Source organism: Oncorhynchus tshawytscha, linkage group LG02 (genome assembly GCF_018296145.1).
Source record: "Oncorhynchus tshawytscha isolate Ot180627B linkage group LG02, Otsh_v2.0, whole genome shotgun sequence".
In the NCBI taxonomy this organism is placed as follows: domain Eukaryota; kingdom Metazoa; phylum Chordata; class Actinopteri; order Salmoniformes; family Salmonidae; genus Oncorhynchus; species Oncorhynchus tshawytscha.
Window position 1 is genome coordinate 14,162,718 of NC_056430.1, and position 12,544 is coordinate 14,175,261.

The following is a 12,544-nucleotide window of genomic DNA, read 5'->3' on the forward strand; positions in this document are numbered from 1 at the left end:
TTCAAATTGATCCAATCGTCGTTTTCAAATGTACATATTGACGGTTCATTTGTCCTTTTATTTCGTTAGTTGTAAATACAACCAATGTTTATTTATTTTCCCTTTTGTACTTTTAACTATTTACACATCCTTACAACACTTTATATCGACCTAATATGACATTTGAAATGTCTTTATTTTTCAGGAACTTTTGTGAGTGTAATGTTTACTGTACATTTGTTATTGTTTATTTCACTTTTGTTCATGAACTATTTCACGTGCTTTGGCATTGTAAACATATGTTTACCATAACAATAAATCCCCGTATTAAATTGAAATTGTAAGAAGTGGCTGGGACAGACTAAACGACTACCGCCCCGTAGCACTCACATCCGTCATCATGAAGTGCTTTGAGAGACTAGTCAAGGTCCATATCACCTCCACCCTACCTGACACCCTAGACCCACTCCAATTTGCTTACCGCCCAAATAGGTCCACAGACGATGCAATCTCAACCACACTGCACACTGCCCTAACCCATCTGGACAAGAGGAATACCTATGTGAGAATGCTGTTCATCGACTACAGCTCGGCATTCAACACCATAGTACCCTCCAAGCTCGTCATCAAGCTCAAGACCCTGGGTCTCGACCCCGGCCTGTGCAACTGGGTTCTGGACTTCCTGACGGGCCGCCCCCAGGTGGTGAGTGTAGGCAACAACATCTCCTCCCCGCTGATCCTCAACACCGGGGCCCCACAAGGGTGCGTTCTGAGCCCTCTCCTGTACTCCCTGTTCACCCACGACTGCGTGGCCACGCCTCCAACTCAATCATCAAGTTTGCGGACGACACAACAGTGGTAGGCTTGATTACCAACAACGACGAGACGGCCTACAGGGAGGAGGTGAGGGCCCTCGGAGTGTGGTGTCAGGAAAATAACCTCACACTCAACGTCAACAAAACTAAGGAGATGATTGTGGACTTCAGGAAACAGCAGAGGGAACACCCCCATCCACATCGATGGAACAGTAGTGGAGAGGGTAGCAAGTTTTAAGTTCCTCGGCATACACATCACAGACAAACTGAATTGGTCCACTCACACAGACAGCATCGTGAGGAAGGCGCAGCAGCGCCTCTTCAACCTCAGGAGGCTGAAGAAATTCGGCTTGTCACCAAAAGCACTCACAAACTTCTACAGATGCACAATCGAGAGCATCCTGGCGGGCTGTATCACCGCCTGGTATGGCAACTGCACCGCCCTCAACCGTAAGGCTCTCCAGAGGGTAGTGAGGTCTGCACAACGCATCACCGGGGGCAAACTACCTGCCCTCCAGGACACCTACACCACCCGATGCTACAGGAAGGCCATAAAGATCATCAAGGACATCAACCACCCGAGCCACTGCCTGTTCACCCCGCTGTCATCCAGAAGGCGAGGTCAGTACAGGTGCATCAAAGCTGGGACCGAGAGACTGAAAAACAGCTTCTATCTCAAGGCCATCAGACTGTTAAACAGCCACCACTAACATTGAGTGGCTACTGCCAACACACTGTCAATGACACTGACTCTACTCCAGCCACTTTAATAATGGGAATTGATGGGAAATGATGTAAATATATCACTAGCCACTTTAAACAATGCTACCTTATATAATGTTACTTACCCTACATTATTCATCTCATATGCATACGTAGATACTGTACTCTATATCATCGACTGCATCCTTATGTAATACATGTATCACTAGCCACTTTAACTATGCCACTTTGTTTACATACTCATCTCATATGTATATACTGTACTCGATATCATCTACTGTATCTTGCCTATGCTGCTCTGTACCATCACTCATTCATATATCCTTATGTACATATTCTTTATCCCCTTACACTGTGTATAAGACAGTAGTTTTTTTGGAATTGTTAGTTAGATTACTTGTTCGTTATTACTGCATTGTCGGAACTAGAAGCACAAGCATTTCGCTACACTCGCATTAACATCTGCTAACCATGTGTATGTGACAAATAAAATTTGATTTGATTTGATTTGATTTGGATTAAAGGCTGAAGTTGCCCCTGGGTGCTGATCTAAGGTTAGTTTGGAATTTTCGTGAAGATTTGGGGATGGTAACATCAACAAGATTATTCATCCAAGATCAATTCCTACTTACATCTTCACAGAGCCAGAGAGTAGATACACAGAGGGTTAGTTAAAAGTATCTTTGGTATAGGCAGTGGTTAAAAAAGTACCAAAGTGTCATACTTGCATAAATGTAAAGATACCTTAAAAGGACTCAAGTAAAAGTGAAAGTCACCCAGATAGAAAACTACTTGAGTACTAAAGGTTTTTGGTTTCATATATACTAAGTATCAAAAGTAAATGTAATTGCTAAAATATACTTAAGTATCAAAAGTAAATTAAATAGCTAAAATATACTTAAGTATCAAAAGTAAATGTATGAATTATTTAAAATTAAGCAAACCAGAAGGTACCATTTTCTTGTTTTTTAAATTCAGCGATAACCAGAGGCACACTCCAACACTCAGACATAATTTACAAATGAAGCATGTATGTTTTGTGAGTCTGTGAGGCAGTAGGGATGACCAGGGATATTCTCTTGATAAATTGACAATTTTTCTGTCATGCTAAGCTTTCAAAACAGAACTAATACTTTTTGGTGTCTGGGAAAATGTATGGAGTAAAAACTACATTATTCTCTTGATGAATGTAGAGGAGTAAAAGTAAAAAATACTGAGCATTTTTACTTAAGTACCTTACACCACTGGGTAAAGTACCTATGATTGGACATTGCACAGACTTTCTCCACATAAGATAGGACTAACAAAACTTTAAACTTAGTGTGTTATTGGTATAGTAGTGTTCTTAATATAGATGTAACAGTATAGACTTTAGGCCTGTCCCCTCGCCCCGACCTGGGCACGAACCAGGGACGCTCTGCACACGTCAACAGTCACCCTCGAAGCATCGTTACCCATCGCTCCACAAAAGCCACGGCCCTTGCAGAACAAGGGGAACCACTACTTCAAGGTCCCAGAGCAAGTGACGTCACCGATTGAAACGCCACTAGCGCGCACCACCGCTAACTAGCTAGCCATTTCACATCGGCTACATAGACAAAGGCCAAATCCTACATGGCATGAGGAGTCAAATATATCAGATGGGTAGGATCACAGAGATCCTTATCTTATTCATTACTATGGGTAGACTCTTCAACTGCTTTTTAATAGGCCTACACATTAACTAGGACAAGATCATTGAAATTGAACTGCACTGCATGTAGGGATTTTTTTTACAAAAGCATGAAAGGGGGATTATATAAAATGGTTTACATTAAGCTATCCAAAATAATGCTAACCATAACTGAGTGAATGAGAGTGAATGAGACTTGAATTATCTGAATGTCCTTGTGCCAAATAAAACAATTACAAAGAGTTGGATGTTTGCAGTGCTATAATCCCTAACATAATGTCAATGTATAAACCTTAACATGGGAAAGCAAACACAGACAATGATGCTTAACTGTTCATTAATTAATATTCCAATCATTAGCCACCACAGTACAGGAGCCAACACACAGGGTCAAGGGTCAAAGACGAGCTGGGTAAGTAAGGGATGTTATAAAATATGTATAATGTTAAATTACTAATGCTTTTTCTTTTTAAAACAAGTCATAAAGTCCTTAAATCACAAAACATCTTTAAAACATAAATATTGAATCAAATCTTTTATTTAGCATCACTGCTGTAAGTGAGATTCATTGCATGTTCTCTGAAATACATATATGGAAGGAATCTCAGGCAAGTCACATGAACATCCCACCAAGGTTACATGTGTCTACATTATTAACATATCTAAACAATCAGTCATGGGTTTCAGTCATATCTGGGGGCTCTGAGTGGCGCAGCAGTCTAAGGCACTGCATCTCAGTGTCAGAGGCATCATTACAGACCCTGGTTTGATCCTGGGCTGTATCACAACTGGCTGAGATTGGGAGTCGCATAGGGTGGCGCACAAGTGTATACGACATTAAGAACACCTTCCTAATACTGAGTTGTACCTATTTTTGTACCTAATACTGAGTTGTACCTATCGAAACAGTCTCACTTTGTCTGGGCATGAACTCTACATGGTGTCGAAAGCGTTCCACAGGGCTGCTGGCCCATGTTCACTCCAGTGCTTCCCACAGTTGTCAAGTTGGCTGGTAGTGGATCTCTAATCCAAATAGCTCATTCCATCTCATCCCAAAGATGCTCATTTGGATTGAGATCTGATGACTGGGCAGGCCACTGCAGTAAGCTGAATTCACTGTCATGTTTGTGAAACCATTCCTGGACAATCCTAGCCTTGTAGCATGGAGCATTATCCTGCTGGAAAAAAATATATTTGCAGATGGATACAGAGGAGTGCGCCGACAGAAATAAACATCTCTCTGGGATGAAGAAGGGCTGGGGTGTATGTTTCATGATTAACGACTCATGGTGTAATTGTAACAACATACAGTAACTCAAGTCCTTTTGTTCACCTTACGTAGAATTCTTCACAATCAAATGCGACTGTAATGTCTCGCAAGAGAATTCTCGTCGGTTATTGTCACAGCTGTGTATATCCCCCCTCAAGCCGACACCACGACGGCCCTCAAGGAACTTCACTGGACTTTATGTAAACTGGAAACCATATATCCTGAGGCTGCATTTATTGTAGCTGGGGATTTTAACAAAGCAAATTTGAGAAGAAGGCTACCTAAATTCTATCAGCATATTAATTGTAGCACTCATGCTGGCAAAACTGGATCACTGCTACTCTAACTTCCGCAATGCTTACAAGGCCCTCACCCGCCCTCCCTTCGGAAAATCTGACCACGACTCCATTTTGCTCCTCCCTTCCTATAGGCATTAACTCAATGAGGACGTACCCGTGGCCTCAGAGAATAATATTGATTTATACGCTGATTCGGTGAGTGAGTTTATAAGGAAGTGTGAAGGAGATGTTGTACCCACTGTGGCTATTAAAACTTACCCTAACCAGAAACCATGTATAGATGGCAGCATTCGCACAAAACTGAAAGCGTGAACCACTGCATTTAACCATGGACAGTTGACTGGGAATATGGCCGAATACAAACAGTGTAGATATTCCCTCCCAAATAGGTCCACAGACGATGCAATCTCAACCACACTGCACACTGCCCTAACCCATCTGGACAAGAGGAATACCTATGTGAGAATGCTGTTCATCGACTACAGCTCGGCATTCAACACCATAGTACCCTCCAAGCTCGTCATCAAGCTCAAGACCCTGGGTCTCGACCCCGCCCTGTGCAACTGGGTTCTGGACTTCCTGACGGGCCGCCCCAACACTGGGTGTCCCAGGTGGTGAGGGTAGGCAACAACATCTCCTCCCCGCTGATCCTCAACACTGGGGCCCCACAAGGGTGCGTTCTGAGCCCTCTCCTGTACTCCCTGTTCACCCACGACTGCGTGGCCATGCACGCCTCCAACTCAATCATCAAGTTTGCGGACGACACAACAGTGGTAGGCTTGATTACCAACAACGACGAGACGGCCTACAGGGAGGAGGTGAGGGCCCTCGGAGTGTGGTGTCAGGAAAATAACCTCACACTCAACGTCAACAAAACTAAGGAGATGATTGGACTTCAGGAAACAGCAGAGGGAACACCCCCTATCCACATCGATGGAACAGTAGTGGAGAGGGTAGCAAGTTTTAAGTTCCTCGGCATACACATCACAGACAAACTGAATTGGTCCACTCACACAGACAGCATCGTGAAGAAGGCGCAGCAGCGCCTCTTCAACCTCAGGAGGCTGAAGAAATTTGGCTTGTCACCAAAAGCACTCACAAACTTCTACAGATGCACAATCGAGAGCATCCTGGCGGGCTGTATCACCGCCTGGTACGGCAACTGCTCCGCCCACAACCGTAAGGCTCTCCAGAGGGTAGTGAGGTCTGCACAACGCATCCCTGGGGGCAAACTACCTGCCCTCCAGGACACCTACACCACCCGATGTTACAGGAAGGCCATAAAGATCATCAAGGACATCAACCACCCGAGCCACTGCCTGTTCACCCCGCTATCATCCAGAAGGCGAGGTCAGTACAGGTGCATCAAAGCTGGGACCGAGAGACTGAAAAACAGCTTCTATCTCAAGGCCATCAGACTGTTAAACAGCCACCACTAACATTGAGTGGCTGCTGCCAACACACTGACACTGACACTGACTCAACTCCAGCCACTTTATAATGGGAATTGATGGGAAATGATGTAAATATATCACTAGCCACTTTAAACAATGCTACCTTATATAATGTTACTTAACCTACATTATTCATCTCATATGCATACGTATATACTGTACTCTATATCATCGACTGCATCCTTATGTAATACATGTATCACTAGCCACTTTAACTATGCCACTTTGTTTACATACTCATCTCATATGTATATACTGTACTCGATACCATCTACTGTATCTTGCCTATGCTGCTCTGTACAATCACTCATTCATATATCCTTATGTACATATTCTTTATCCCCTTACACTGTGTATAAGACAGTAGTTTTGGAATTGTTAGTTAGATTACTTGTTGGTTATTACTGCATTGTCGGAACTAGAAGCACAAGCATTTCGCTACACTCGCATTAACATCTGCTAACCATGTGCATGTGACAAATAAAATTTGATTTGATTTGATTTGAGATTTAAATGGATCACTAGTCACTTTAGTAATGCCAATTAAATAATGTTTACATATATTGCATTACTCATCTCATATGTATGAACTGTATATTATACCATCTATTGCATCTTGCCTATGCCGCTCGGTCATTGCTCATTCATATATTTATATGTATATATTCTTATTCCATTCCTTTACTTATATGAGTGTGTATCAGGTAGTTGTTGTGGAATTGTTAGAATACTTGTTAGATATTGCTGCACTGTCTGAACTAGAAGCACAAGCATTTCGCTACACTCGCAATAACATCTTCTAACCATGTGTATGTGACCAATAACATATTCTAACCATGTGTATGTGACCAATAACATCTTCTAACCATGTGTATGTGACCAATAACATCTTCTAACCATGTGTATGTGACCAATAACATCTTCTAACCATGTGTATGTGACCAATAACATCTTCTAACCATGTGTAATGTGACCAATAACATCTTCTAACCATGTGTATGTGACCAATAACATCTTCTAACCATGTGTATGTGACCAATAAAATGTGATTTGATTTGCTGCCATGAAGGGATGCACCTGATTGGCAATGATGTTCAGATATCCTGTAGCATTCAAACATTGCTCCATTTTTATCAAGGAGCCCAATAGAGAGAAATAGTAATGCTGTCCTTTTGTAGGCACTAACTAACTCTGCCATGGTTCGTTGGACAAATGGTTAGTTGGAAAAATAATTTCCACCACAGAGTCATTGAACTTAATGTTGGTGATATGGCCCCTCATGTTCAGACAAGTAATCCTCTGTTGTGATGTGTTTCCTACCATTTGAAAAAGGGGAACACAACAAAAACAAAACTACACAGATTTGTTTGAATGGAACTGTGAATGGCATGTGCCCTACATACAGTAGCTAATTCAATTCTGTGTAAAAGAATGCTGAGGAGTCAAATTCTGTTTGGATGATTGTTTTATTCGTCAGAGTATCAGGGCTTTTCTCTTCAAAACACAGCTTGATGTGGTATGTCAGCTGGACAATTCACACCATTGTCATGTGATTAGTCTGATTGTTTCAGAGTAAATTCAGGCCAACAGTATTTTATTCATTTTTAACCAATTGTATTTAAAACAAATGGAAAAGCAACAGCCTTATAATCACTGTCCAATCTGATTAAAGCAATGAGTCTTTCATGAGGTCAATTCTAGTTGTGTAGTATTGACAAGGAAGTTTTAAGGTGGGGGGACAATATAATAATATTGTATATTAGGGGGCCGAGTGAACCATGCTAGATACGCAATTTTGTGATGTTGAAATCATTCTGATGAATGCTATCTGACATATGTTCATTTTCCATCTATTAGTACTCAGCGATAAACAACATTTCGGTTATTTTTGGTTTTTAAACAACTAATTAATTGGTTGACGTCGGTTCAATTATTTGAATTCCATTTCGTTTGTTTTCTTTCTGTGAGCTCAATGCGCACATCGCACAGTTCCTCGGGTCGCGGACCTGTTAACATGCTGACCAAACCGGACACGTCGCGTGCTAGCGAGCGTCGCAAAATAAATGTAGAAATCCATGTTATTCAATTATTGCACCCACACTGCTCGCGTGCGCCAACGAGCGTCTGCGACGCCAAGGGCTAAAATAGAATTCATTCCTATTTCTGACGCAGATCGCGCTGAAAGTCCTACCTCTTCCATCTCCTCATTGGTTTATAGAAGCAGGTACCCACGTGCATCTCCTCATTGGTTATACCCAAGTGGGTGATTGAAAGACGAACTGTTTTGCTGGTAGTCATGGTAATACAATGAAAGTTTAGATGGATCACCATATCAATTAAACGATGAAAAAGCCTCGAAGGAAGAGAGATGACAAGAAACGATTCGGTTGGCCGTTTTATGTGTGGATTAATTTTCAGAGTAGAGGTCTTTGTGCATTTCAGGTAAAATAACATAATATCCCAGGACAAATTAGCTAGCAACAGCAAACTAGCTAAATATGACAAATTAACGTTAGCCAGCAAGTGCAAGCTAACTAGCTAAATCGCCATATCTGTTTAATGCTTTTCGACCTGTCCCCAAATTAATGTAATTGGTTCAGTTTGTTTGTTTTGATATTTAAACCTGCGTGTCATGATCGGTGTCATGATCGTGTTTGGTGTGGGGAGGCAAAATAATGTATGCACGATAGCGCACGCGCGCAGCCGGCTTGGGTTCCGTGTAATTGTGGGTCGCGACGTGCCAGAGTAAATGTATAATTATTTCATGAATTACTACAATTGATTTGGCCAAGTGCAACTGCGCCCACTGTTCAGTGCACTCTGTTTAGCAGCGTTGCCTCTGCTCAGTTTTGCAGATGCGCGAGTGAGAGGAAGACGTGCGTGTGCCTGGTGGTATACCTGATCTTTTTCCGGCAGTTTTCTTGAAGATCACTCCGCGACACACACGCTGCGGCGCTGTCGTTCAGCAGCAGATGAAGCGCTGTCAGCCACTGATTTGTCATTCCACTTGCCGTCACTCACCGCCGTTATCTAATTGACTCAAGCTAGCCTCAAGTTCTGACTGAACTCAATCGTCATGAAATGCAGGACAGCTATGAGTTTCTCTCTCTTGGTTTCATGCAAACTATGAGAAATAACGAGGAGCGCCACAATGTATTTTGTGAAGGGAAGTGCTCAGTAATGAATCTCAAAACGTACAAAAGAACGACACGTCCCGACCAAACATCCACAGCATGACGGTAAACTGGGACTTTTTTCAGAACAGGGCAGAATACTACAAGAAACAGCGCTTTGACAGTGGTAGAGTAAATCAGCTAGCAAGGCATTATTGTCATTTTATAACAGTTAATGATGACACTGTTAGCAGAAATAAGGGATTACTATCCGTCATAGTAGTCGATGTGAGTTTCTCTTACACAACATTGTACACAGCTAATAGTTAGCTAGCTTACGTAAACGTTAGGCAAAGCAAGCTAGCTAGCTACTGATACTGCAACCCTAAGTAACAGTACAGATGAAAAATAATCAGGTCTACTGTACATCATACGGTATAAATTATTGTTTATTCCAGTTCAGAATGAAAGTGATGTCTTGTATTTTAACAGCAACAGTTCCAACCTAGACAGATATTAAATAGTGTTTTTAATGGGGACCAATACACATGGATAGCTATTTATATGGTTATTTAATTGTTATTTGTTTTTGTTTATATTGCATTTGTTTTAGGCATTAGGACAATGCAATGTACACATATTTACATGTTTTTATAAGCTTGGGCCCCATTAAAACAGAATTTCTTAATTTGGGTCCCAGGCTGAAAATGTTTAAGAACCCCTGAAATAGAGACCAGCTGTTGCTTCCCAAGGTATCTCTCTACCTCTACCTGATACATGATCTTCCAAGATGGCGTAGCAGTCAGACGTCTTTGTCTTTTGTCCTGTCGTGTCATTTTACATCTTTTTCTTTGCATATATTTTTTACCTCATTTGCACTGACTGTATATAGACTTTTTGTTTTATTTTGTTCTACTGTATTATTGACTATGTTTTGTTTATTCCATGTTGTTGTATGTGTCGAATTGCTATGGTTTATCTTGGCCTGGTCGCAGTTGCAAATGAGAACTTGTTCTCAACTAGCCTACCTAGTTTAAATAAAGTTGAAATATTATTTGGTATTCAGCAGTCTTAAATAGAGGTCGACCGATTATGGTTTTTCAACACCGATGCCGATTATTGGAGGACCCAAAAAAAGCGGATACCGATTAATCTGCCTTTTTGTTATATATATATTTATAATGACAATTACAACAATACTGAATGAACAATGAACACTTTTATTTTAACTTAATATAATACAGAAATAAAATCAATTTAGTCTCAAATAAATAATGAAACATGTTCAATTTGGTTTAAATAATGCAAAAACACAGTGTTGGAGAAGAAAGTAAAAGTGCAATATGTACCATGTAAAAAAGCTAATGTTTAAGTTCCTTGGTGGTTCCTTTTAACATGAGTCTTCAATATTCACAGTTAAGAAGTTTTAAGTTGTGGTTATTATAGGACTATTTCTCTCTATACCATTTGTATTTCATAGACCTTTGACTATTAGATGTTCTTATAGGCACTATAGTATTGCCAGTCTAATCTCGGGAGTTGATAGGCTGGAAGTCATAAACAGTGCTGTGCTTCAAGCATTGCGAAATGCTGCTGGCAAACGGAGGAACGTGCGGTTTGAATGAATGCTTACGAGCATGCTGCTGCCTACCACCGCTCAGTCAGACTGCTCTATCAAATCATAGACTTAATTATAATATAATAAACACACAGAAATACGAGCCGTAGCTCATTAATATGGTCATATCTGGGAAACTATCATTTCGAAAACAAAACATTTATTATTTCAGTGAAATATGGAACCGTTCCCTATTTTATCAAACGGGTGGCAACCCTAAGTCTAAATATTGCTGTTACATTGCACAACCTTCAATGTTATGTCATAATTATGTAAAATTCTGGCAAATTAATTACGGTCTTTGTTAGGAAGAAATATTCTTCACACAGTTCGCAACGAGCCAGGTGACACAAACTGCTGCATATACCCTGACTCTGCTTACACTGAATGCAAGAGAAGTGACACAATTTCAGGCACCACATTGATTATATGCAACGCAGGACAAGCTAGTTAAACTAGTAACAACATCAACCATGTGTAGTTAAGTAGTAATTATGTTAAGATGAATTGTTTTTATAAGTTTAATGCTAGCTAGCAACTTACCCTGGCTCCTTGCTGCCTGCACTCACGTTACAGGTGGTCAGCCTGCCACGCAGTCTCCTCGTGGATTGCAATATAATCGGCATCTAAAAATGCAGATTACGATTGTTATGACAACTTGAAATCGGCCATTCTGATTAACCGGTCGACCTCTAGTCATAAACGTATTCCTTATTTACTTTGAAGAACTACAAAATAGGGATTTTTGTCTGACAGCATATCCAGCAGCTCTATAGCATTCAACCCACAAAATGCACAATGCTTTTAATGTAAAACATGTTTTATCGAAACAGAAATCGAAGGCCCTCAGTACATGTTTTGACAATCAAACCGAACTAACCTCAAAAGCACGAATCGCTCAGCATTTCCATCTAAGCCTCCTTACCTCTCCCTGCCCTGTGGTTTCCCTCTTTGAGTCATCATCATGTCATGACCCTTGTCACATTGACACCGACTGGATTACAACATAAGGTATGGAAAATTCATAATATCAGATTAAGCATTGATTGAGATAAAGGGAGTCCAAATCACAGGCGCATAACATGTCCCCCTCTGAGCTGGTGACTTATATATAGACCACCAGCTGTCTCCTCAAATGTCCTTTGTTTATTTCTGACCATGCATGCCCCCTGTGATACACTCCCACGAGACTAAAGTTATAACCAGATGCACTTTGGATAGGAATGGATAGGATAATGTATGAAATCCCATTCAATGATGTGTGTTAGTAATGCCTGTTCATCGAGTGCACTTGGTGAAATAAAACAGTAATTCATTATACTATTTTGTGTTCATTTTTTTTGACAAAACTACTACTAAATCATTTTAGAATTTAGAATGTTTTTTTAATTTAATAGTGCACAGGCTATATCTATGATTATTTCACACAGAAATCATTTCCAATCAGATTATCAAGCCAACGGAGGGAAAGTCGGGGAGTCATTGCCAAGGTCTTGTTAATCACTATGTTGTTGCTGTCAGTGTGTCTGTGTTGTGTTTTGAGTGTGACAGCAAGCTGTGTTCCTACACAGGATGTGATTAATTAAGATTACTGACAACTA